This window comes from Puma concolor, chromosome A1, assembly GCF_028749965.1.
Source record: "Puma concolor isolate L17-30 chromosome A1, mPumCon1.1.hap2, whole genome shotgun sequence".
NCBI lineage: Eukaryota > Metazoa > Chordata > Mammalia > Carnivora > Felidae > Puma > Puma concolor.
The window spans coordinates 132,513,503-132,540,778 of NC_141667.1; the positions used below are offsets into that span (position 1 = coordinate 132,513,503).

A 27,276-nucleotide genomic window follows, 5' to 3' on the forward strand; every position below is an offset into this window, starting at 1 on the left:
CTCCATCCCCTCACTCTCAATCTAAAGGTGTCCTCAGGTCTAAAATGAGTCTCTTGTAGACAGCAAATAGATGGGTCTTGTTTTTTTATCCATTCTGATACCCTATGTCTTTTGGTTGGCGCATTTAGTCCATTTACATTCAGTGTTATTATAGAAAGATATGGGTTTAGAGTCATTATGATGTCTGTATGTTTTATGCTTGTAGTGATGTCTCTGGTACTTTGTCTCACAGGGTCCCCCTTAGGATCTCTTGTAGGGCTGGTTTAGTGGTGACAAATTCCTTCAGTTTTTGTTTGTTTGGGAAGACCTTTATCTCTCCTTCTATTCTAAATGACAGACTTGCTGGATAAAGGATTCTCGGCTGCATATTTTTTCTGTCTAGCACACTGAAAATCTCGTGCCAATTCTTTCTGGCCTGCCAAGTTTCAAAAGAGAGATCAGTCACGAGTCTTATAGGTCTCCCTTTATATGTGAGGGCACGTTTACCCCTTGCTGCTTTCAGAATTTTCTCTTTATCCTTGTATTTTGCCAGTTTCACTATGATATGTCGTGCAGAAGATCGATTCAAGTTACGTCTGAAGGGAGTTCTCTGTGCCTCTTGGATTTCAATGCCTTTTTCCTTCCCCACTTCAGGGAAGTTCTCAGCTATTATTTCTTCAAGTACCCCTTCAGCACCTTTCCCTCTCTCTTCCTCCTCTGGGATACCAATTATGCATAGATTATTTCTTTTTAGTGTATCACTTAGTTCTCTAATTTTCCGCTCATACTCCTGGATTTTTTTATCTTTTTCTCAGCTTCCTCTTTTTCCATAACGTTATCTTCTAGTTCACCTATTCTCTCCTCTGCCTCTTCAATCCGAGCCGTGGTGGTTTCCATTTTGTTATGCATTTCGTTTAAAGCCTTTTTCAGCTCCTCGTGACTGTTCCTTAGTCCCTTGATCTCTGTAGCAAGAGATTCTCTGCTGTCAGCTATACTGTTTTCAAGCCCAGCTATTAATTTTATGACTATTATTCTAAATTCACTTTCTGTTATATTATTTAAATCCTTTTTGATCAGCTCATTAGCTGTTGTTATTTCCTGGAGATTCTTCTGAGGGGAATTCTTCCGCTTGGTCATTTTGGATAGTCCCTGGCGTGGTGAGGACCTGCAGGGCACTTCCCCTGTGCTGTGGTGTATAACTGGAGTTGGTGGGCGGAGCCGCAGTCAGACCTGATGTCTGCCCCCAGCCCACTGCTGGGGCCACAGTCAGACTGGTGCGTGCCTTCTCTTCCCCTCTCCTAAGGGCGGGATTCACTGTGGGGTGGGGTGGCCTGTCTGGGCTACTTGCACACTGCCAGGCTTGTGATGCTGGGGATCTGGCGTCTTAGCTGGGGTGGGTAGGCAAGGTGCACAGGGGCAGGAGGGGCAGGCTTAGCTTGCTTCTCCTTAGGTGATCCACTTCAGGAGGGGCCCTGTGGCAGCAGGAGGGAGTCAGATCCGCTGCCGGAGGTTTGGCTCCACAGAAGCGCAGAGTTGGGTGTTTGCGCGGAGCGAGCAAGTTCCCTGGCAGGAACTGGTTCTCTTTGGGATTTTGGCTGGGGGATGGGCGGGGGAGATGGCGCTGGCGAGCGCCTTTGTTCCCCACCAAACTGAGCTCTGTCGTCCGGGGGCTCAGCAGCTCTCCTTCCCTTTGTCCTCCAGCCTTCCCGCTTTCTGAGCAGAGCTGTTAACTTATGACCTCCCAGCCGCTAAGTCGCACTTGCTGTCGGAACACAGTCGTCAGGCCCCTCCACTTTTTGCAAGCCAGACTCGGGGGCTCTGCTTGGCCGGCGAGCCGCCCCTCCGCCCCGGCTCCCTCCCGCCAGTCCGTGGAGCACGCACCGCCTCGCCGCCCTTCCTACCCTCTTCCGTGGGCCTCTGGTCTGCGCTTGGCTCCGGCGACTCCATTCTGCTAATCCTCTGGCAGTTTTCTGGGTTATTTAGGCAGGTGTAGGTGGAATCTAAGTGATCAGCAGGACGCGCGGTGAGCCCAGCATCCTCCTACGCCACCATCTTCCCTCTCCTCACTCTGTTCTTTATACTAAAGTCTCTTATAGTTTTCCGCCCTCTCTCTTTTTACCTTCTTTTATTTTTTCTTCCCTTCCCCAAGTTCATCTGTTTGGTTTCTTAAATTCCACATATAAGTGAAATCATATGGCATTTGTCTTTATCTGACTTATTTCACTTAGCATTATTATACACTGTAGCTCCATCCTGAAATCTGATGTTTAAAACTACTGTTTAATTTAATTTTCTTATCTACGTATAAAGTCAGGTAAGTTTCCTTATCTGGAAATTATGTTTTTCAGAAACCACCTTTAAATATTAATTTTGGATTGGGAGGTGGTGTGGTTTTTTCTCCTTTTAACCAAGTGTGCTTTCTGTTTAATACTTCAAAATAATAAATGGCTTCCTAATTTACAATCCATAATATTTCATTATGCCACATTTTACCAAATTCAAAATTCCTTCCCATTTAAAGCACAGCTATTCATTAATTTGTGAATTTTAAAATATACAATTTCCCACTCTCAGGTAGTACTTTGAAAATGACATTCACAAGACTTCCTTCATGTTTAGTTGAAGAATTATTTTTTTTGAAGTACACTAATCTGTGCTTTGTTTTTGAAAAGGATAAACAGCTGAAGTTACTTCCACCTAGATAATACATCTGGAGAAACATACTTTCAGACCAAAAGGTTACTTGCAACTCCACAGATATGTATTTGTTAAGTAAATACATAACTCTAAAAATGGTTCAAACATGCCTTGGAATGTCATGCCAATACATTTTCCATCTTCTTGCTTTTCTTAAACTTCCTCTTTAGAATTATTTTTCGGAAGTGTATAGACTTAAAATATTTATACATACCCATCCTGAGAGAAGTACTAAATTTATCACAAAAAATGTCACTAATAATATATATACTATAGTTACTTTCATTTCTTGAACTGCCAGTTGCTTAAAACATGCAACATCATGTTGCAACAACATCAAAATCTACACTTGGCTTGAAACACAGCTCAGCATATGCTGGACATGTAAGGGGTCAGACTGGTCTACAGACCAGAGAGTATTTCACAAACACAGAGATTCACAAGATACAAAATTTTAGTAAAGCTTGCAGTGAATTATCTGGCCATTTATCAACTGAGCAGAGCTTCCTTGAATTAAAAGCTGGTCTCTTGATTTTTAAAGAGATTGGCATGAATAAAAAACTGTGGTAGTATTCTCCACCATCAGCTTCCTCTCCTCCTCACTTTCTGCACTTAAATGCTACAGACATTCGCTTTATACTTGTATGAAAACGATTGCTATAACAATGTAAAGAACATCCTACCCACAGTAAAACTGTTTCTTAGATAAACTTCCAAAGAAACAACAATAAAGCCTTGATGTAAGACACAAAGGGGCACCTAGCTGGCTCACTCGGTTGAGTGTCCAACTTCAGCTCAGGTCATGATCTTGCACTTTATGAGTTTGAGCCCTGCATTGGGCTCTCTGCTGTCCGTGCAGAGCTTCCTTCAGATTCTCTATCCCCCGTCTCTGTACCTCCCCTGCTCGTGTGCACCCCCCTTAAAAATAAACATTCTAAAAAAACAGGAAAATGAGAAACATATTTAGCTAAAAAATTTTTTTTGTAGATTTTAATTTTTATTTTTTTCCAATATATGAAATTTATTGTCAAATTGGTTTCCATACAACACCCAGTGCTCATCCCAAAAGGTGCCCTCCTTAATACCCATCACCCACCCTCTCCTCCCTCCCACCTCCATCAACCCTCAGTTTGTTCCCAGTTGTTTGTTTTTTTTTTTATTTTTTTTAAATGTTTATTTATTTTTGAGACAGAGAGAGACAGAGCATGAATGGGGGAGGGGCAGAGAGAGAGAGGGAGACACAGAATCGGAAGCAGGCTCCAGGCTCTGAGCCATCAGCCCAGAGCCCGACGCGGGGCTCGAACTCACGGACCACGAGATCGTGACCTGAGTTGAAGTCGGACGCTTCACCGACGGAGCCACCCAGGCACCCCTGTTCTCAGTGTTTAAGAGTCTCTTATGCTTTGGCTCCCTCCCACTCTAACTTTTTTTTTTTCCTTCTCCTCCCCAATGGGTTTCTGTTAAGTTTCTCAGGATCCACATAAGAGTGAAAACATATGGTATCTGTCTTTCTCTGTATGGCTTATTTCACTTAGCACCACACTCTCCAATTCCATCCACGTGGGTACAAAGGGCCATATTTCATCCTTTCTCATTGCCACGTAGTATTCCATTGTGTATATAAACCACAATTTCTTTATCCATTCATCAGTTGATGGACATTTAGGCTCTTTCCATAATTTGGCTATTGTTGAGAGTGCTGCTATAAACATTGGGGTACAAGTGCCCCTATGCATCAGTACTCCTATATCCTTGGGTAAATACCTAGCAGTGCTATTGCTGGGTCATAGGGTAGGTCTATTTTTAATTTTTTGAGGAGGCTCCACACTGTTTTCCAGAGTGGATGCACCAGTTTGCATTCCCACCAACAGTGCAAGAGGGTTCCCGTTTCTCCACATCCTCTCCAGCATCTATAGTCTCCTGATTTGTTCATTTTGGTCACTCTGACTGGCGTGAGGTGATATCTAGGTGTGGTTTTGATTTGTATTTCCCTGATGAGGAGCGACGTTGAGCATCTTTTCATGTGCTGTTGGCCATCCGGATGTCTTCTTTAGAGAAGTGTCTATTCATGTTTTCTGCCCATTTCTTCACTGGGTTATTTGTTTTTTGCGTGTGGAGTTTGGTGAGCTCTTTATAGATTTTGGATACTAGCCCTTTGTCCGATATGTCATTTGCAAATATCTTTTCCCATTCCGTTGGTTGCCTTTTAGTTTTGTTGGTTGTTTCTTTTGCTGTGCAGAAGCTTTTTATCTTCATAAGGTCCCAGTAGTTCATTTTTTTTCTTTTAATTCCCTTGCCTTTGGGGATGTGTCGAGTAAGAGATTGCTACGGCTGAGGTCAGAGAGGTCTTTTCCTGCTTTCTCCTCTAGGGTTTGGATGGTTTCCTGTCTCACATTCAGGTCCTTTAACCATTTTCATTTTATTTTTGTGAATGGTGTGACAAAGTGGTCTAGTCTCAATCTTCTGCATGTTGCTGTCCAGTCCTCCCAGCACCATTTGTTAAACAGACTGTCTTTCTTCCATTGGATGTTCTTTCCTGCTTTGTCAAAGATGAGTTGGCTATATGTTTGTGGGTCTAGTTCTGGGGTTTCTATTCTATTCCATTGGTCTATGTGTCTGTTTTTGTGCCAATACCATGCTGTCTTGATGATGATAGCTTTGTAGTAGAGGCTAAAGTCTGGGATTGTGATGCCTCCTGCTTTGGTCTTCTTCTTCAAAGTTACTTTGGCTATTCGGGGCCTTTTGTGGTTCCATATGAATTTTAGGATTGCTTGTTCTAGTTGTGAGAAGAATGCTGGTGCAATTTTGATTGGGATTGCATTGAATGTGTAGATAGCTTTGGGTAGTATTGACATTTTGACAACATTTATTCTTCCAATCCATGAGCACAGAATGTGTTTCCATTTCTTTATACCTTCTTCAATTTCCTTCATAAGCTTTCTATAGTTTTCAGCATACAGATCTTTTACATCTTTGGTTAGGTTTATTCCTAGGTATTTTATGCTTCTTGGTGCAACTGTGAATGGGATCAGTTTCTTTGTCTTTCCGTTGCTTCATTATTAGTGTATAAGAATGCAACTGATTTCTGTACATTGATTTTGTATCCTGCAACTTTGCTGAATTCATGGATCAGTTCTAGCAGACTTTTGGTGGAGTCTCTCGGATTTTCCACGTATAATATCATGTCATCTGCAAAAAGTGAACGCTTAACTTCATATTTGCCAATTTTGATGTTTGATTTCCTTTTGTTGTCTGACTGCTGATGCTACAACTTCCAACATTATGTTAAACAACAGCGGTGAGAGTGGACATCCCTGTCGTGTTCCTGATCTCAGGGAAAAAGCTCTCAGTTTTCCCCCATTGAGGATGCTGTTAGCTGTGGGCTTTTCATAAATGGCTTTTATGATCTTTAAGTATGTTCCTTGTATCCCGACTTTCTCGAGGGTTTTTATTAAGGTTGCTGAATTTTGTCAAATGCCTTTTCTGCATTGATTGATAGGATCATATGGTTCTTATCTTTTCTTATATTAATGTGATGTATCACGTTGATTGATTTGCGAATGTTGAACCAGCCCTGCATCCCAGGAATGAATCCCACTTGATCATGGTGAATAATTCTTTGTATATGCTGTTGAATTCGATTTGCTAGTATCTTACTGAGAATTTTTGTGTCCATATTCATCAGGGATATTGGCCTGTAGTTCTCTTTTTTTACTGGGTCTCTGTCTGGTTTAGGAATCAAAGTAATACTGGCTTCATAGAATGACTCTGGAGGTTTTCCTTCCCTTTCTATTTTTTGGAATAGCTTTATAAGGATAGGTATTATTTCTGCTTTCAATGTCTGGTAGAACTCCCCTGGGAAGCCATCTGGTCCTGGACTCTTATTTGTTGGGAGATTTTTGATAACTGATTCAATTTCTTTGCTGGTTATGGATCTGTTCAAGCTTTCTACTTCTTCCTGATTGAGTTTTAGAAGTGTGTGGGTGTTTAGGAATTTGTCCATGTCTTCCAGGTTGTCCAGTTTGTTGGCATGTAATTTTTCATAGTATTCCCTGATAATTGCTTGTATCTCTGAGGGATTGGTTGTAATAATTCCATTTTCATTCATGATTTTATCTATTTGGGTCATCTCCCTTTTCTTTTTGAGAAGCCTGGCTAGAGGTTTATCAATTTTGTTTATTTTTTCAAAAAACCAACTCTTGGTTTCATTGATCTGCTCTACAGTTTTTTTAGATTCTATATTGTTTATTTCTGCTCTGATCTGTATTATTTCTTTTCTTCTGCTGGGTTTAGGCTGTCTTTGCTGTTCTGCTTCTATTTCCTTTAGGTGTGCTGTTAGATTTTGTAGTGGGGATTTTTCTTGTTTCTTGAGATGGGCCTGGATTGCAATGTATTTTCCTCTCAGGACTGCCTTCGCTGCATCCCAAACCGTTTGGATTGTTGTATTTTCATTTTCATTTTTTTCCATGTATTTTTTAATTTCTTCTCTAATTGCCTGGTTGACCCACTCATTCTTTAGTAGGGTGTTCTTTAACCTCCATGCTTTTGCAGGTTTTCCAGACTTTTTCCTATGGTTGGTTTCAAGCTTCATAGCATTGTGGTCTGAAAGTATGCATGGTATGATTTCAATTCTTGTATACTTATGAAGGGCTGTTTTGTGACCCAGTATGTGATCTATCTTGGAGAATGTTCCATGTGCACTTGAGAAGAAAGTATATTCTGTTGCTTTGGGATGCAGAGTTCTCAATATATCTGTCAAGTCTATCTGATCCAATATATCATTCAGGGCCCTTGTTTCTTTATTGACCGTGTGTCTAGATGATCTATCCATTTCTGTAAGTGGAGTGTTAAAGTCCCCTGCAATTACCACATTCTTATCAATAAGGTTGCTTATGTTTGTGAGTAATTGTTTTATATATTTGGGGGTTCCTGTACTCGGCACATAGACATTTATAATTGTTAGTTCTTCCTGATGGATAGACCCTGTGATTATTATATAATGCCCTTCTTCATCTCTTGTTACAGCCTTTAATTTAAAGTCTAGTTTGTCTGATGTAAGTATGGCTACTCCAGCTTTCTTTTGACTTCCAGTAGCATGATAAATAGTTCTCCATCCCCTCGCTTTCAATCTGAAAGTGTCCTCAGGTCTAAAATGAGTCTCTTGTAGACAGCGAATAGATGGGTCTTGGTTTTTTTTATCCATTCTGATACCCTATGTCTTTTGGTTGACGCATTGAGTCCATTTACATTCAGTGTTATTATAGAAAGATATGGGTTTAGAGTCATTGTCATGTCCGTAGGTTGCATGCTTGTAGTCATGTCTCTGGTACTTTGTCTCACAGGATCGCCCTTAGGATCTCTCGTAGGGCTGGTTTAGTGGTGACGAATTCCTTCAGTTTTTGTTTGTTTGGGACGATCTTTATCTCTCCTTCTATTCTGAATGACAGACTTGCTGGATAAAGGATTCTCGGCTGCATATTTTTCTGTTCATCACATTGAAGATCTCCTGCCATTCCTTTCTGGCCTGCCAAGTTTCAGTAGAGAGATCGGTCACGAGTCTTATAGGTCTCCCTTTATATGTTAGTGCATGTTTATCCCTCGCTCTCAGAAATTTCTCTTTATCCTTGTACTTTGCCAGTTTCACTATGATATGTCGTGCAGAAGATCGATTCAAGTTACGTCTGAAGGGAGTTCTCTGTGCCTCTTGGATTTCAATGCCTTTTTCATTCCCCAGATCAGGGAAGTTCTCAGCTATGATTTCTTCAAGTACACCTTCAGCACCTTTCCCTCTCTCTTCCTCCTCTGGAATACCAATCATGCATAGATTATTTCTCTTTAGTGCATCACTTAGTTCTCTAATTTTCCCCTCATACTCCTGGATTATTTTATGTCTCTTTTTCTCAGCTTCCTCTTTTTCCCTAATTTTATCTTCTAGTTCACCTATTCTCTCCTCTGCCTCTTCAATCCGAGCCATGGTCGTTTCCATTTTACTTTGCAGCTCATTTATAGCATTTTTTAGCTCCTCCTGTCTATTCCTTAGTCCCTTGATCTCTGTAGCAATAGATTCTCTGCTGTCCTCTATACTGTTTTCAAGCCCAGCTATTAATTTTATGACTATTATTCTAAATTCACTTTGTTATATCGTTTAAATCCTTTTTGATCAGTTCGTTAGCTGTTGTTATTTCCTGGAGATTCTTTTGAGGGGAATACTCCTGTTTGGTCATTTTGGATAGTCCCTGGAGTGGTGCGGAACTGCGGGGCCCTTCCCCTGTGCTGTCTTGAATAACTCGCGTTGGTGGGCAGGGCCACAGTCAGACTGGTGTGTACCTTCTCTTCCCCTCTCCTAGGGGCGGCATTCACTGTGGGGTGGTGTGGCCCGTCTGGGCTACTTGCACACTGCCAGGCTTGTGGTGCTGGGAATCTGGCATATTAGCTGGGGTGGATAGGCAAGGTGCACGGGAGCGGGAGGGGCAGGCTCAGCTCACTACTCCTTCCGTAATCCGCTTCGGGAGGGGCCCTGCGGCACCAGGAAGGAGTCAGACCCGCTGGAGGGATCATCCGCAGAAGCACAGCGTTGGGTGTATGTGCGGTGCAAGCAAGTTCCTTGGCTGGAACTGGTTCCCTTTGTGATTTTGGCTGGGGGATGGGCGAGGGAGATGGCGCTGGTGAGTGCCTCTGTTCCCCGCCAAATTGAGCTCCATCGTCGTCCCGGGGCTCAACAACTCTCCCTCCCGTTGTCCTACAGCCTTCCTGCTCTCCAAGCAGAGCTGTTAACTTATAACCTTCCAGATGTTAAGTCCCGCTTGCTGTCCAAACACACTCCATCCGGCCCCTCCCAGTTTGGCCAGCCAGACTTGGGGGCCCTGCCTGGCGGGTGGGCCGCCCCTCTGCCCCGGCTCCCTTACGCCAGTCCGTGTAGCGCGCACCGCCTCTCCGCCCTTCTTACCCTCTTCCGTGGGCCTCTCGTCTGCACTTGGCTCCGGAGAATCCGTTCTGCTAGTCTTCTGGTGGTTTTCTGGGTTATTTAGGCAGGTGTAGGTGGAATCTAAGTGATCAGCAGGACGCGGTGAGCCCAGCGTCCTCCTACACCGTCATCTTCTCCCAATTATATGTCTGTAGATTATTTTTAAAAATTTTTTAATGTTCATTTATTTTTGAGAGACAGAGTATGAGTGGGGGAGGGGCAGAAAGAGAGAGGAAGACACAGAATCTGAAGCAGGCTCCAGGCTCCGAGCTGTCAGCACAGAGCCCAACATGAGGCTCGAACTCACAGACCATGAGATCATGACCTGAACCGAAGTTGGATGCCCAACAGACTGAGCCACCACGGCACCCCTGGATAATTTTCACTGACATGTTTTTGAGGGAAAGCAGCAAGGTACAAAATAATATACATGGAATGGTTTCATTTACATGAATTTCAAACAACAAGTTAAACTAAACTATTTTGTTTAGTGATACACACATTGGTAAAAGGAAAGCAAGGAAATTACTGTAATAAATGTCAGGAGAGTAGTTACCTCTAAAGTTGAGGGCAGGGATTGAGAATAAGCCCATGCATAAAAGGCTCCTGGCATGCTGGCAATATTCTACCTCTTGATCTGGCTGATATACTTGGTTTATAATTATTCATTAAAGAATACATGTAAGTTCTATGCAATTCTCTATATATTTTTAAGTAACAATTTAAATGAAACGTAACTAAAAGAAGCAAATCCTAACAATGTCCACTTGATCATAGTAGAATGATAAAGATCAGGAATGGAAATGCAAAACATAGAATCAAGCAAAAAAGAACATCCTTGCTGCAGACTTTGAAGGACATGGTGAACATACTGGGGTTGGGGCAGGGGATGAAGTCTCTGGTTCTATCAAATGCCAAAGAAGTTTTTGCCAAAAATGCAAACATTATTAATCAACAACCAAGCAAAAGCACAAATTATCAATAAAGCTTATTCACAGCTACACCAGCACTAAATCTGTCCCAATCTGAGTAAAATGGTTCTTTAATACTGACCTGTGGTACAAAATCCTTTTGAAAAACTACCTACTTATCACAGATCTACTTTTCTGTGGCTAATTAGGTTTCTGTAACTACTAAAATAAATGGGGTGATTTTTTCGTACCTCTGAAATGACTAATTCTATGTTAGTCTTCCTGCAGCTTCATATAAACGTAATCACACAGTATGTGCTCTTTAAAAAAAAATACCTGACTTCTTTCATTTAGTAGTTTTTTGAGATTTACTTATGTTGCTTCTACTTTTTTTATTTTCATTTTTATATTTACTTTAATGTTTGTTTATTCTTTAATGATTTTTACATTTTTATTACTTTTTTTATTTTTAAAATTTTATTATTATTTTTTAAATTCACATCCAAATTAGTACATAGTGCAACAATGATTTCAGGAGTAGATTCCTTAGTGCCCCTTACCCACTTAGCCCATCCCCCCTCCCACACTCCCTCCAGCAACACTTTGTTTGTTCTCCATATTTATCATTCTCTTCCGTTTTGTTCCCCTCTGCGTTTTTATATTATTTTTGTTTCCCTTCCCTTATGTTCATCTATTTTGTCTCTTAAAGTCCTCACATGAGTGAAGTCATATGATATTTGTCTTTCTCTGACTGAATAATTTCACGTAGCATAATACCCTCCAGTTCCATCCACATAGTTGCAAATGCCAAGATTTCATTCTTTTTGATTGCTGAGTAATATTCTATTGTATATATACACCACATCTTTATCCATTCATCCATCAATGGACATTTGGACTCTTTCCATACTTTGGCTATTGTTGGTAGTGCTGCTATAAACTTTGGGGTACATGTGTCCCTTCAAAACAGCATACCTGTATCCCTTGGATAAATACCTAGTAGTGCAACTGCTGGGTCGTGGGGTAGTTCTATTTTTAGTTTTTTGAGGAAACTTCATACTGTTTTCCAGAGTGACCGCACCAGCTTGCATCCCAACCTCTACTTTTTTCTAAATAGATTTAACTGTACAAATACAGTACAATTTGTTTATTCATCCGTTGATGGTTACTACTGCTTTTCCAGCTTTTTGGTTATTAAACATAAGGCTATTACAAACTTGTGTGTACAAGTGTTTGTATAGACAGACGTTTTTATCCCTCCAGAGTCAACAGTTAGGAACGGAATTGCTGGATCTTACTCAAAGTTTAATTTTAACTTGGTAAGAAACTACTGACCAATTTTCCAAATCCATTATACCATCTGCACCTGTGCCAGCAAGAATGAGAGGCCCTGCTGTTCCACAATCTTGCAACTGTTTGTACTCACAGTCTTCAGTGTTGGTCATTCTAGTGGGTATGAAGTAGTATCTTACTGTGGTTTTATTTTGCACTTTCCTGATAACTAATGGTAGTCTTTTCATAAGCTTGTTGGCCATTCATATGTCTTCTTTGGCCATATTTGTTCAGATCTTTTGCTCATTTTTAAATTTAGTTGTCTTATTCTGTTGTGTTCTTTATATATTCTAGATCAACTCGACTGTCCAAAATATATACTGTGAATATTTCTTCCTGGACATTTTTTTTTTTAGTGACATCTTTTAAGTATGTTTTTTAATTTCATGAAGTCTGACTTAACAATTTTATAACTTATGTTTTTGGACTAAGTTCTTTGCATTTCCATACACATTTAGAATCAGTTTGTCAATTTTTACAAAAAGTGTCCTATATTCTGAGATTAAATTTTTCTAACAATTACAAAACAGAAAATCACATCTTAATAATATTGTGTGTTCTGATCCATTAACATGGCATATCCAATTGAATTAACTGACTTTGTAGTTTTGAATGTAGAGGCTTTACATGTTTGTTTTTTGTTTTTGTTTTTTTTGCATCAGTTTGCTCCTCAACATTGTTTATACTTTTCATATGAAAGCTTTAAAATCTAATGTAGTCAAATGTCAATTTTCATCCTGGATTAGGGGGTTTATTTTACTTGAAAAGTCATTCCCTATCCCATTATAAACCATTATTCTATTACAAACCTATCATCCCATATAGCACTGGTTAGGTTTACTTTTATAAACTGACTTGGACATTAATCATTGACATTTTATAAGTTTCGTAAGGTAACATTTTCATAATATACTCAGGCTTTATTCCCCTCACATCTTCCTTTTTCTCTCTGAATTAAAACCAAGTATTTGACACCAAACATAAACATATCATTATGTTTAGGGATATAGTAGAGATTTTTCTGGCTCAAGCGTGCAAGGGTTTACAATACAAACACAGAAGAAAGTAATATTCATGGACAGCACTCTCTCATGTTCTACTCCCCACACTTCTTCTCCCCCTTGTATGAGAACGACTGCTATGTTTACCTTTTCCTCCCTTTAAAAATTTTCCTCCTTTTCTTTTCTTGCTACTTTTCTTCTTTCCATTTTTTGGTTTCTCTCCCTCCCGTATTCTTTCTCCCATTTCCATTTTATTATTCCCTCCCCTTAAACATTTCTTTAGCTGCCTCGATTAGAAGTAACAATTATGTGACATATAGCCTCTCAATGTATTAGTTGATGGATTGAAACTCTCTTATCACTCTGAACTTTTCATCTAAGTCCAGGCAGACATTTATATACACCTGCAAATGAACATCTCATTTAGTCTCCTACTTACCTGAAACACAGTATGAAAAACTGAATTCATTGCCCTTTCCCTCATACTTGTTTTTATGTTACCTTTCTTGGTGGGTGGTACCATCACCTACTGTTTACCAGGACACACACTGGAGTTCTGTCCTACTACCAGAAGTTCTTGGAATAAATCCACACTTGTACAATGCTTTCTTACATTTTAACAAATCTCTGTCACTCAAATAATACAAGCACACAGATTTTTAAAAGTCAAGCAGGGGCGCCTGGGTGGCGCAGTCGGTTAAGCGTCCCACTTCAGCCAGGTCACGATCTTGCGGTCCGGGAGTTCGAGCCCCGCGTCAGGCTCTGGGCTGATGGCTCAGAGCCTGGAGCCTGTTTCTGATTCTGTGTCTCCCTCTCTCTCTGCCCCTCCCCCGTTCATGCTCTGTCTCTCTCTGTCCCAAAAATAAATTAAAAAAAACGTTGAAGAAAAAAAAAAAAGTCAAGTAATGGGGCACCTGGGTGGCTCTGTCGGTTAAGCATCTGAATCTTGATTTCAGTTGAGGTCATAATCTTATGGTTTGTGAGTCTGAGCCCTGCATCAGGCTCTGCGCTGATGGTACAGACAGATACTGCTTGGTATTCTCTCTCGCACATACACACACGCAGATACTATTCCGACCTCTATTGTTGCTGATGAGAAGTTCATGGTTAATCTCACTTTTGGTCCTTTGAATGTAAATGTGTTTTTTCCCTATGGATGCTTTAAAGATTGTCTTTCCATTTGGCTCCCACATGTGCTCTCTCTCTCAAAATAATTAAACTTAAAAAATAAAATAAAATAAATAAAAATAAAGTAATAAAAAGCTATTAAAAATCAGAAATCTCTAAAAAATAAAAACACGAAAAAACAAAAAAAACCTCTTCATCTCCTGGTGGTAGTAATTTTTAATTTACCAACATGTTTCGTCTAGTATTTTTAATTATGAATATGTTTATTGCTACCTGTTGAGTTGCTGATTTTTTGATAAACTGACTTTCTCTTAAAACAGATGAGAACAGGTCTTTTCTTACCACATTATCTCCCATCTTCAAACTCCATATCACTGTCATCATCACCACTAGATAATTACAATTTTTGGTTGAATCAATATTCAGTGTTTCTGTTATTTTAAGTGCTACTGCAAAAACAAATAACATTAAAATCAGCTATCCCTTCTTCAAACATCTTTTGTTTTCCCTGAGGTTAATAAGTGCTCATCTTTTTTATTTGCTTAGTTTTTCCATGCACATGTATCAGAACTGTAAAATATTTTAATTAGAGCTGTAATTTCCAAAAATGTAACCATATGCACAGATGTACAAATTCAAGTTTTTTTGGTTTCTTCACAAAACCTAGCTTGTTGCTTCATTTCTGACTAGCTGCTCTCTAGGCACGTTCCCTCAGTTCCTTTCCTGTTTCTAGTAATTATGTATTACTTTTTCTTCATTTTCCTGAGCTTATTTATAAAATCACATACTCCATCACCTTTTTGTATGTGAAAATATTTGATTTACTCACACCTTCCACAGTCCAGCAGCTTCTGAAGAAAGGGTATATAGGAAGGAAAATGTTTTAAATCCTTGCATTTAACATTTGACTGAGCATTTGGTTGAGTACAGGATTTTAGAGGCACTGTTTCACTCTCTTCTATTTCCAGAGTTGCTAAGAGGTCTGGTGATATTCTAATTTTCTTTACTTTCTAGGTGAAAAGTTTTCAGTTTTCTCAAAGGTTTAAAGATTTTCTCTTTACTCAGAATTCTCAAATTTCAAACACATAACTTGGTTTTGTCCTTTTTCACCCAATGTGCCGAGGACTGAATGAGCTCTTTCAAAAACAATGGTATCCTTCAGTTCAGAAAATGTTAAGTACTCACACTATCGGGCTGTTGTGTGAAGTAAACAAAATACTTATACTTGGCACATGTAAGTACAGAATGATGATGATGATCAATAGTTATCAACATTTATCCATTTCTTTGATAGCCACTCTATCTTGCTTCTCAATCCTTCCTTTAAAGTTGAATTTCGATCTTCATAAAGTATAGACTTAAGAGGTTTTTTTAATAATACATGCTTTTTTTTTTTTTTTTTTCAACGTTTTTATTTATTTTTGGGACAGAGAGAGACAGAGCATGAACGGGGGAGGGGCAGAGAGAGAGGGAGACACAGAATCGGAAACAGGCTCCAGGCTCCGAGCCATCAGCCCAGAGCCTGACGCGGGGCTCGAACTCACGGACCGCGAGATCGTGACCTGGCTGAAGTCGGACGCTTAACCGACTGCGCCACCCAGGCGCCCCTAATAATACATGCTTTTAATGATTATCTGCAAGTGGTAAGCTTCCAGTTGTTTCTCTAAAATTGTGGGAGAGGTGGCATTTAAAATTTTTAACTTTAAAACAATTTACTTACACAAGAGTTATCAAAACAGAAATCTCCCATCTATCCTTCATTCAGATACATTGATAACACAGTTTCTATATTATGCCCTTATTCTTGCATGACAGTTTACCAGCTAAGTATAAAATTCTTGGTTGACAGTGCTTGTTCACAGTTAATCTGACTTTTGGTCCTTTGAATGTAAATGTGTTTTTTCCCTATGGATGTTTTGAAGATTGTCTTTCTATTTGGCTCCAGTTTCATAGAATCTCTAGTTTCAGGTTCACTTCTAATTATTTAAGATTCTTCCACCTGTTTCTCAACTGCTATTTAATTTTCACTATTAATATTTTCCCCCAACTTTGACTTTTAATTCAATCATCAAAATTTTTATTTCAACAAATCCTACGTGGTTGTTTTGCAAATTCACTTATTTCAGTGTCTTAGTTGTTTATTTAGACACTTTAGACTGGATTTCTATTGTTTTTCTGATCTGCTAAATCAGTTCCTAGTCTTCTAATTAGCCTTCTTATGTTGTCTGCTAACTCTCCCTCATGTTGGACTACTTCCTTGTAATTATATTATGAGTTTATCATCACTGGGAGGTTGTTTTTCTAGTCAAAGTCCCATGCTCCTTGGCTGAGGAAGAATCCCTACACAGCAGCTGCATTTGCTAACGCTTAGATACCCACAAGGCCAAGTTCACAAAATCAAGTATAAACTTTAGATCCTTCACTTGGAATTCTCATACCACATGGCTACTATGCATTCATATGGAGGTACAAGCTTGGAAAGACAGTATGGTGTAGAGGTTTACAACTTAAGGCTCTGAAACTAGACAGCCTAAGTTCCAATCCTGAATTCCTCTACCTACTAGCCGTAAGATCTTGGACTTGTGTGTGTGTTTCAGTTTCCTGTTCTGTAAAATGGAGTTTATAATTTTATCTACCTCAAAGGTTTATGTGAGGGTTAGATGAGTAAAGTTGCTAAGTACAGAGGGTGGCAAACAAGTTTAAATAAATAACCAACCAACCAAACGGTACTGTTTTTACTGTTACCATTATCGTCATCATTATTACATCATTTTTTTTCTCTTCACCCAGAGAACTGAGCAGAGATAAGCTTCCTTGATGCTTACCTAGGCAGGTGGAAAAACTTTTCTAGTCAGTCTCCCTTCTTAGATGGGAGTAGCACACATAAAAAAACACATGGGTCAAAAATAAAAACAAAAACAAAAAAAATGAGTCTATTTATTATCATTTATATTTAACAAAGAGAATAAAGTAGGAGCAGTAAAGAAAAACAAAACTTACCTAAGTCGATTAAATTAATCCCTTTGACAGTAATGACATATTTTCCACAAAAGCAAATATAAATGTATATATAATTTGTATGTCTATGGCATACAGTAAGATTAACAATATCAAGAATACTCAGCATATACTTTAAGTAATTCTAACTTAATTCAACAGTTACTAATTATTTAAAAATACATTCATATATAAATTGTATTTAGTCAGGTTTGCTCTTCTTGGTATAGAAAACCTTGGTATCAGAGATTTAAACTTTCAGAAGGGAATGCTCATTCAGTACTTAGTTACTGCCTGAACTGTGTGCCAAGTCTGTTTTGCAAAAGAAAGGCTGAGGGGAGGTAATTAAAAGGCCTGAAAAATGAGAAGTATGTGTAATTCATGCTTCTTAGTCAGGCATGGAATCTCCTATCAATCCCCTGAGGATGTGAAAGTCAACTGAACACAAACTGTGGTCATTTATCTGGATGTAGAACTAGGTAAGGCAGAGACCAGTCTTTGATTTTGTGTTCCAGATTCATCCCAGAGAGAAAAGATCACTGTGGTTTTACATTTGATTCCTACTTGCTTTGTGGTAATTGCCTGAGAACTTTTTGTTAACTTGATACTTTCCCTAAATAAATGAGGTATTCTCGTCTGTCAATGATTCTTTCGCTGGGAGAAACTTTTACAAGATTAATTTGTTTGGATAAGAGAACTCTGTCACACTCCTTAAAGAGTTCTCTTAGCTGTTGTAAATTTCTCCACCCCAACACTACCATAAAAATTTACATCAGATTGTATTAACAAAGTGCCTAATATCTGATCTGGCACAAAGTAAGAGCTGACTTATGTTATCAGGTTATCAAGTTTCTTCTCAAGTCAAACATCAGGCAGTATCAACAGAAGGTCTAGCACCAGATACAGTTTGTTCTGTAGCTTAAAATGATTCACAGATTTTCTTCTTAGAGACTAATAATACCTACAGAAAAAAATTTTCTAAGAATTATATATGTACATAATATCTTTTAAGTTCCAGATGGAGCTGATGAACACAAACAAAAAAGCTATATACATCACATTTCACTTATGTATTTCTCATCATTAGTAAGTTAAAAACGAATGACGGGGCGCCTGGGTGGCGCAGTCGGTTAAGCATCCGACTTCAGCCAGGTCACGATCTCGTGGTCCGTGAGTTCGAGCCCCACATCAGGCTCTGGGCTGATGGCTCGGAGCCTGGAGCCTGTTTCCGATTCTGTGTCTCCCTCTCTCTCTGCCCCTCCCCCATTCATGCTCTGTCTCTCTCTGTCCCAAAAATAAATAAAAAACGTTGAAAAAAAATTAAAAAAAAAAAAAAAAAAACGAATGACAACACGTGACACAAGTATGCCCACTGCTGAAGACTAACCAGACTACAGGAATTTATTTACAGCTCTCAAACTTATCATAATTTATTCTTTCAACAGTTGCTTAGGTCTCCAAAAAGATGTTGCTAAGGCTAATGAGGTAGGGTAGACAAAGAGAAGAAAAGGAAACAAGTGTAGAAAAATACTGCCTATATAAATGGTGTATCAAAAAATATACCATTAGCTTTATTACAAATGAACAACAATCAAGATAAATCATATTTATTACAAGTAAAAATCACTGGAATCCTTATATTGTGTAAGTGAACTATTGCTTCTGGTATTAAGATAAAACTTACACAAAAAACTGTTCTCACACCTACCGAACAGATTTTTTATCTACAAATGCACAGAACTATTTCCATAGGTTTTTAAAAAAAATTCTAGAAAATACCATCCTGAAATTCTGTTCTAATTTTACAGAGGAAATAAAAAGAAAAAATTAAGTCAATGCCACCAACTGGAAATCAAAACATGGTATCTTGTGTTCTTAAGAATACAAAAAAGCAGGGCGCCTGGAAGACTCATTGGTTAAGCTCAGGTTTAGGCTCAGGTCATGATCTTATGGCTTCTTTGTGGAACAGAGCCCCACACTGGGCTCTGCACTGGCAGCATGGAGCCTGCTTAAGATTCTCTCTCTCTCTCTCTCTCTCTCTCTCTCTCTCTCTCTCTCTCTCTCTCTCTGCCCCTCCCCCACTTGTGCTGTCTCTGTCTCTGTGGCTGTCAAAATAAATAAACAAACTAAAAAAAAAAAAAAAAAAGAGGACAAAGAAGCAATATGCTGCCTGGAGTCAGAATGGGTTTCTATTTTTCCAAAAGAAAAATTACTAAACTATTTAGTAAAACCTCTTACAGGCAGATTAAGTTCATTAAAACTTAATGTTCTGCCCTGATAAAATAATACAAAAATTCAAGCTGTCAAAGGGCAAAACTTGCTGTTATCTTTATCTTTTAAAAAGTTTTCTTACAAGGGGCTCTTGGGTGGCTCAGTCAGTTAAGCGTCTGGCTCCTGATTTCAGCTCAGGTCATGATCCCACGGTTTGTGAGATCCAGCCCATGTCGGGCTCTGTCTGACAGGGCAGAGTCTTCTGAGGAGTTTCTTCTGTCTCTGCCCCTCCCTTGCTCGTGCTCTTTCTCCCTCTCTCTCAAAATCAATAAAAACGAAAAAATAATTTTTTTAAGCTTTCTTATTATAAACACCCTAAGTGCATTTATACATTTTTTAAAACACAGTGAAATTACATTCCCAAAAGTTAAAGCATTTTTTGTATTTTAAATGATCCTCAAAATATCTTAAAAAAAAATTACTCAAATCTGCTATTCTCCTTCCTTACACATGAACTTTACAAGAATAAGGTATATGTATTTAGTGTATTACTAAAATAGAGAAAAATTAAGTTGGAATTTGTATGAAAGGTTAAAGATATATCTATGTGGGATCCTAGTCAGTGGTTAAAATCTATTGCCCTTTTTGGTTGCCTCGAGAAAATAATATAAGGAAAAAATACTTCTCTATCACCTCTTATCCTCTAGCCCTTAAAATGAAATTTAATATATTTCTATGAACCGTGTTGAGACTTTACATGTAGACAAAAACCTAAGAAATATTTTAGAACAGATCATCTTACAGTATGATAATCTCAAAGATCACAGTCAAATAATTCAATTTGGGGACAACACAAAGAATACTGAAACACAAAGTATAAAATACCTGTTGTAACTTATTATCAGTGAAGTCTTCCATTGCTTCATTCAACTTTAAGTGCACTCTATCAGTGAGGAAATTAAAAAGTACACTCACATTTGGCATCTTTTAAAAATATTTCTTTACACAAATCATGGAATCAGTAACCCTCTGATAACTCAGAAACCAACTTCAGAAAATGGGATCAAGAGAATGGAGTAGGAAGATCCTGACCTCACATTCATTCAAGGAAACACCAAAATCTACAAATATATACAGAACTATCTTCGACAATAAACTCAAGACTAACAGAATGGATCATACACACTGGGATATTAAAAAAAAAAAAAAAAAAAAAAAAAGCCACAATGATAGAATAGGAGGAGCAGAGAGGCAGTTTAGTCAAGACCCACACCCCAGTGTTAATGACCCACAAAAAAGGATGAATATCACAAATATAAAAGCCATCTCTGAAGAACGAAGGTCTGAGCCCCACATGGTTCTCTACATCCCAGGGTGCCTAGGCTGGAGACACCTAAGGTGTCTGGCTTTGAAAACCAATGGGATTTACATCCAAAAGAGCCAGAGGGGAGTAGGAAACCAAGACTCTGCTCTTAAAAGGCACACTGAACCTCAGTGGCTCAGAGTCCCAGCACAGAAACTACAGTCTGAACAGTGCCTGGGTTACATGTGAAGGAAATCCACTGACTAATTCTAGGGCATGTAAAAGATGGGTAGCAATCTGTTGGTATGTTATCTGGGGAAGTGCTTATGGGTGCCCGTTTTCTTACCCTCATCTACTTAGCAGGCCTGTAAGCACCATTTCTGACATATACTATGCTAGCACCACTGACCCTGCTCCAGCATTATCCTGTGTACTTGCCTCACCCAACCCACTCATGTAACTTGGAATCCCTCCCAAGCAGCACCCCATTCACTCCCACCATAACTGCCAAGTAGCCTTGGCTGGCCCTGAGACCCTCCTAAACATTCTGCCCTGGGGGAGCAGTCCCATACACTAAAACTCCCAAAACAAACACAACCTTACCTCATAGCAAGCTGCCCAAAAGACATGCCTCGCCATCAGCAAACCCCAGCTGTCACAGCATGGCCTGATATCTAGCCACACTGTGGGCCGACCCTTTACCAGTGCACCTACAACAGTCCTGATTGGGCTTCTCAGTCACACAAACGGCACGCCAGCCTTATTCACCATCATGCATGTAGCAATTGATGGCGAGACCTCAAGAGACAGCCAGACGAGGGGAAAGTCCCGTAGACCAACAAGTCCACATCATTGCAATCAATCCATCCACAACAGGAGGGTAAATGCAGACCACACAGGGAACATTCCTGGAGCACATGCCTCAGGTGACCAGCAGAATTTGCGCTACAGGGCCCAACAGGCCAGCTTCTGCATAAAGACACTACTTAATGACCAGGAGCTGTAACAGATCTACCTAACTAATAGAAACAAGCAGAGACTAAGGCAAATGAAGAGACAGGGGGAATAGATTTCAAATGAAACAAGACAAAATTTCAGAAAATGAACTAAATTAAACAGAGATAAGCAATCTACCAGATAAAGAGTTCAAAGTAACTACCTAAAAATGCTAATCAAGCTCAGGAAAAGAATGGACAAACACAATAAGAACTTAAAAGCAAGGAAAATACTTGAAAAAAAAGTAAGCTGAAGAATACAACCACTAAAATTTAAAATACACTAGAGGGAATCAGCAAATTATTCAGAAAAACAGATCAGCAATTTGGAAGACAGTATAGTGGTAACACCAAATCCAAACAGCAAAAAGAGGGGAAAAAAGTGATCTGAAAAACGAAGATACTTTAAGAGACCACTAAGAAAACATCAAACATACTAATATTTGCATTATAAGGGTCCAAAAAGGAGAAATCAAGGAGAAAGGGATAGAAAATTTATAAACTTATTTGAAGAAAATAGCTGAAAACATCCCTAACCTGACAAAGGAAACTGACATCCAAATCCAGGAAGCAGATAGAATCCCAAAGGCACCCACACTACAATCAAAGTCCAAGCAGTTAAAGAATGTTAAAAGCAGCAAGATAAAAACAAACAAAAAAACTAAATACTACAAGGGAACGCTCATAAGGCTATAAACTGATTTTTCAGCAGAAACTTTATGAGCCAGAAGGGAGAGACACAATATTTTCAAAGTGTTGAAGGGAAACAACTTAAAATCAAGAATACACTACACAGCAAAGTTATCACTCAGAACTAAAGGAGAGATAAGCAGTTTCCAAGACAAGCAAAAGCTAAAGAAGTTCACTGCTACCAAACTGGCCTTACAAAAAAATCTTAGAGGGACTTCTTTAAGAAAGAAAAGGCCATAACGTCGAGTGAGAAAATTATGAAAGAAGAAAATCTCACTGATAATAGTAAACATATACAAGCATACCCCAAAAATATTTTGAGTTCAGCTTCTGACTACCACTATAAAGCAAAGAAAAAACATGTGAAGGCTATACAACATGCTACTAAACAACCAATTTCAACAAAGAAATCAAAGAAGAAATCAAAGACCACATGGAGACAAGTGAAAATGAACACAATGATCCATAATCTTTGGGACACAATGAAAACAGCTCTAACAGGGAAATTTATACCAAAACAGGCCCACCCTAAGAAATAGGAAAAATCTCAAACACTCTAACCTTACCCCTAAAGCAACTGCAAAAAGAACAAAGTTTAAGGTTAGCAGAAGGAAATAATAAAGATTAGAGCAGAAATAAATGAAACTGATATTAAAAAGAATACACAAGATCCATTATACTGAAAGCTGGTTCTCTGAAAAGACAAAACTAGTAAACCTGTAGCAAGGCTCATCAAGAAAAACAGAAACAGCTCAAATAAATAAAATCAGAAAAAGGAGGGATGCCTGGGTGGCTCAGTCAGTTAAGTGTCTTTTTGTTGTTGTTGTTTTTTGTTTTTTGTGTTTATTTTTGAGTGAGAGTCAGTGCACAAGCAACAGAGGGGCAGAGAGAGAGGAAGACATAGAATCTAAAGCAGGGTCCAGGCTCCGACCTGTCAGCATAGACCCTGACGTGAGGCTCAAACTCACAAGCCCTGAGATCATGACCTGAGCCAAAGTCGAATGCTTAACTGAGACATCCAGGCACCCCATGCTCTGACTCTTGATTTCAGCTCAGGTTGTGAACTCAAAATAAGTAAAATAAACAAACTTTAAAAAAATAAATAAATAACCCTTAAAAAAAAAAAAAAAGGAAATCAACCCCATTTATAATCACATCAAAAAGAACACCTAGGAATAAATTTAAACAAGGAAGTAAAAAAGACCTGTACTCTGAAAACTGTAAGACAATGACAAAAGAAACTGAAGGCATAAATAAATCGAAAGATATCCTGTGCTCATGGATAGCATATATTAATATTAAAAGGTCTATAATACCCAAAGAAACATATACATTAAATGCAATTCATATCAAAATACCAATGGCATTTTTCATTTAACTAGAATGAAGAATCCTAAATTTTATATGAAACTACAAAAGACCCCAAATAGCCAAAGTGATCTGGACAAAGAAGAACAAAGCTGGATGTATCATGATCCCTGGTTTCAAATTACACCACAAAGCTACAGTAATCAAAACTGTATGGTGCTAACACAAAAAGACACAGAGATGGATCCATACCAATACAGTCAATCTTCCACAAGGGAGGCAAGAATATACAATGGGAAAAACAAGTCTCCTGAATAAATGGTGTTGAGGAAATGGAAAATTACAAAGAAAAAAAAAAAAAAGAATGAAAGGGGACCAGTTCTTTTTTTAAACATTATTAATGTTTATTTTTGAGAGTGGAGGGGAGGGAGAGGGAGAAGAAGGGAGAGGAAGAAAGACAGGGAGAGGGGCAGAGAGAAACGCAGACAGAATCTGAAGCAGGCTCTAGGCTCTGAGCAGTCAGCACAAAGCCCTATGTGGGGCTTGAACCCACAAACCATGAGATCATGACATGAGACGAAGTCGGACACTTAACTGAGCCATCCAGACGCCCCTTAAATATTTTTAAATGTTTTTATTAAGTAATCTCCACGCCAAATTCAGGGCTCAAACTCACAACCCTGAGATTGAGAGCCACATGCTCCGACTGAGCCAGCCAGGCACCCCAAAACTCGTTTTTCTTTGTTCCTCTTTTTTTTTTTTTTTTTTTTTTAAGTAAGCTATAAGCTCAGCGTAGGGCCTGAACTCACAACCCTGGTATCAGAGTCACATGCTCTACTAAATAAACCACCCTGAAAGTGGACCACTTTCCTTTGCCATATACAAAAACAATCTCAAAATGGATTAAAGACTTAAAAAGTAAGACTGGAAACCACAAAACTCCTTAGAAGAAAACACTGGGAGTAAACTTTTGGATATCAGTTTGAACATTTTTCTGGATGTGTCTCACCAAGCAAGGGTAGCTAAAGCAAAAATAAACAGGACTACCTCAAACTTTAAACTTTAAACTAGAGGATCTGAATAGATAGTTCTCCGAAGAAAACACATGGCCAACAGACATATGTATCACTAACCATCAGGGAAATGCAAATCAGAATCACAATGAGATCTCACCTCACACCTGTCAGAATGGCTAGTATCAAAAAGACAAGAAATAACAAGTGTTAGCCAAGATGTAGAAAAAAAGGAACCCTCGTGCTACTGGTGGGAATACAAAATGGTGCAGCCACTATGAAAAACAGATTGGTGATTCCTCAAAAAATTGGCAATAGGACTATGACACAATTCAGCAATTCTACTTCAGAGTAGTTATAACAAGGAAAGGAAAATACTAATTTGGAGCAATATACAAACCCCTGCAGCATTATTACAATATCCAAGATACGGAAACAATCTAAATGTCCATCAAAATATGAATGGATAAAGACAATGTAGTGTACACACACACACACACACACTAGAATAAACCATAAAAAAGCATGACATCTTTCCTTTGCTACAACAAGAATGGACATAGAGAGAATTATGCTTAATAAAAAGTCAGACTGAAAAAGACCATACCACATGACTTCATTTTATGAAGGAATAAGGGAATAGGTAAAATAAGGGAAGGGGATTAAAAGGTACAAATTATACCATGTACAGCATAGGGAATATAGTTACTAATATGTAGCAATTTTGTATCATGGTAAATGGTAGCTAAATTTATAGCTGTGATCACTCCCTAATGTATATAAAATGGTTGAGTCACTATGTTGTACATAAGAAACTAATAATATGGTATGTCACTACAGTTAGAAGAAAAAAAAGCATGCATTTTTGAATGATTTCACCATACATACATGTATGTATGATATTGTATGATATGTATGTTATGACAGATTTGTTGGGCAATAACCAAGTAATAAGCTCCAGGAATATAGCAATTAACAACAGAGTAATTTGAATACTTTAAAAAATTTATTACTCACTAACAAGGTTAAATACAAATATGTACCACGCATGAAACTATAGGCCCATCTTCTATTTCATTTGTCTCCTGAAGATGTAATTCACTTTGGGGTTCCATTCAGTCAAGTACCCCCACCACCCTGCCAAAACCCTACAGATTTGGTGATGAATTACAATCTTACGGACATTACCTCCTAGAGTAAGTGTTATTTCTTATTTCTAATAAGCAATACATATTTCTTATCTCCAGTACGTATTACTACTCATTTCTAAGAGTTTAAAAAATAAACCCTGATGGGGCACCTGGGTGGCTCAGTGGGTCAAGTATCCCACTTCAGCTCAGATTATGATCTTGTGGTGAGTTCGAGCCTGAGCCTGGAGCCTGCTTCAGATTCTGTGTCTCCCTCCCTGCCACTCCCCTACTTGCATTCGCGCTCTCTCTTGCTCTCGCTCTCTCTCTCTCAAAAACAAATAAGCTTTAAAAAAATTATAAAAAAAATAAAATAAACCCTGATCATAAAATGATGCAGTAGCAGCCAACAGGAGAGCAATTTGGTGGTGCAAGATGGCTATTTGAGCAGAGACCCAAGCCCCTCCACTCCTTAAACTCACCCGGACTCATACAAACCAAGGTCTGGATGATGGCCATTTCCACCACATATTATTAGATTAAGCAGATCTTCCCCCTGCCCCAACCAAGGGATCATTACCTTACCAATCAAAATAAACAGACATCTGGAGCAGGAAAAAAAGGTAAAATAAAGACAAACACTGAACAATTTACACCATCTGGAGCAGAATGCCTCAACTGTGCAATACAGAAATGCACACCAAGGGACTATCATTAAAACTGGAGTCCAGATACCAGAAGGGGGAGCTCTCCTGCCCTACTACTCCTAGTTAATTGCAATGCCACCAGAGAAGGAGGAAGGAGTAATTTCTCCTTGCCCAGCAACAAGCTCAGCCAATAAGAAAATATACACCTCAACCAATGAGAAGCCATCATCATGCTCAACTCAAGCTTTACTCCAAAGGACTTTCCTTCAAAGCAGCTCCCTCCCAGCTTTCTCCTTTTCTCAATAAAGTAATGCTCCTCTCCTCTCCTCTCCTCTCTTATCTCATCTCCAGACTTGCATACGGTTTTACATACTTGCATTTTGAGATATATTCCAAAATGCAGTACCTTCACTGATGCTGAATTAACTCATTTTGCTAGTAAAATAACTGGCTGTTTTACTTTTAGAGTTGACAGGAAATAACTGTACTAGACAGATATTATTACCACATAAGAGAAGTTCCAGAAAGAGGGAAAAAATAAAACATTTCAAGAGAAAAATAAACATGTTAAAAAATGATGAGAGTAAGTTTTCCCAGAATTAAAGATAAAAGAAGTCACGACTGAAAAGCCCAAAGAGAGGCAGCTGGGTATCTCAATCAGTTAAGTGACAAACTTTGGCTCAGGTCATGATCTTACAGTTCGTGGACTGGAACCCTGACACGGGCTGTGTGCTAACTGCTCAGAGCCTGAAGCATGCTTTAGATTCTGTATTTCCCTCTTTATTTGCCCCTCCCCCACTTGCACTCATGCCCTCTCTTTCTCAAAAATAAACATTACAAAAAAAATTTTTAAAGAAAATTAAAAAATAAGAAAAGCCCAAAGAGCCAGATAAGATACAAGGGAAAAAAAACTCACTGCTGAAAAAATTAAGGTTATGTAAATTGGTAGTACTTTTAGAAACTGTCAAAAATG

The 27,276-nt window shown here is 38.8% G+C and overlaps 1 protein-coding gene across 3 annotated transcripts in view; it reads right to left on the reverse strand.

Moving 5' to 3' along the window:
• CDC42SE2 (CDC42 small effector 2) overlaps nucleotides 1–27,276 on the reverse strand; it is a 138,659-nt gene that overhangs the window by 43,421 nt on the left and 67,962 nt on the right. The gene's annotated exons all lie outside the window — the stretch shown is intronic.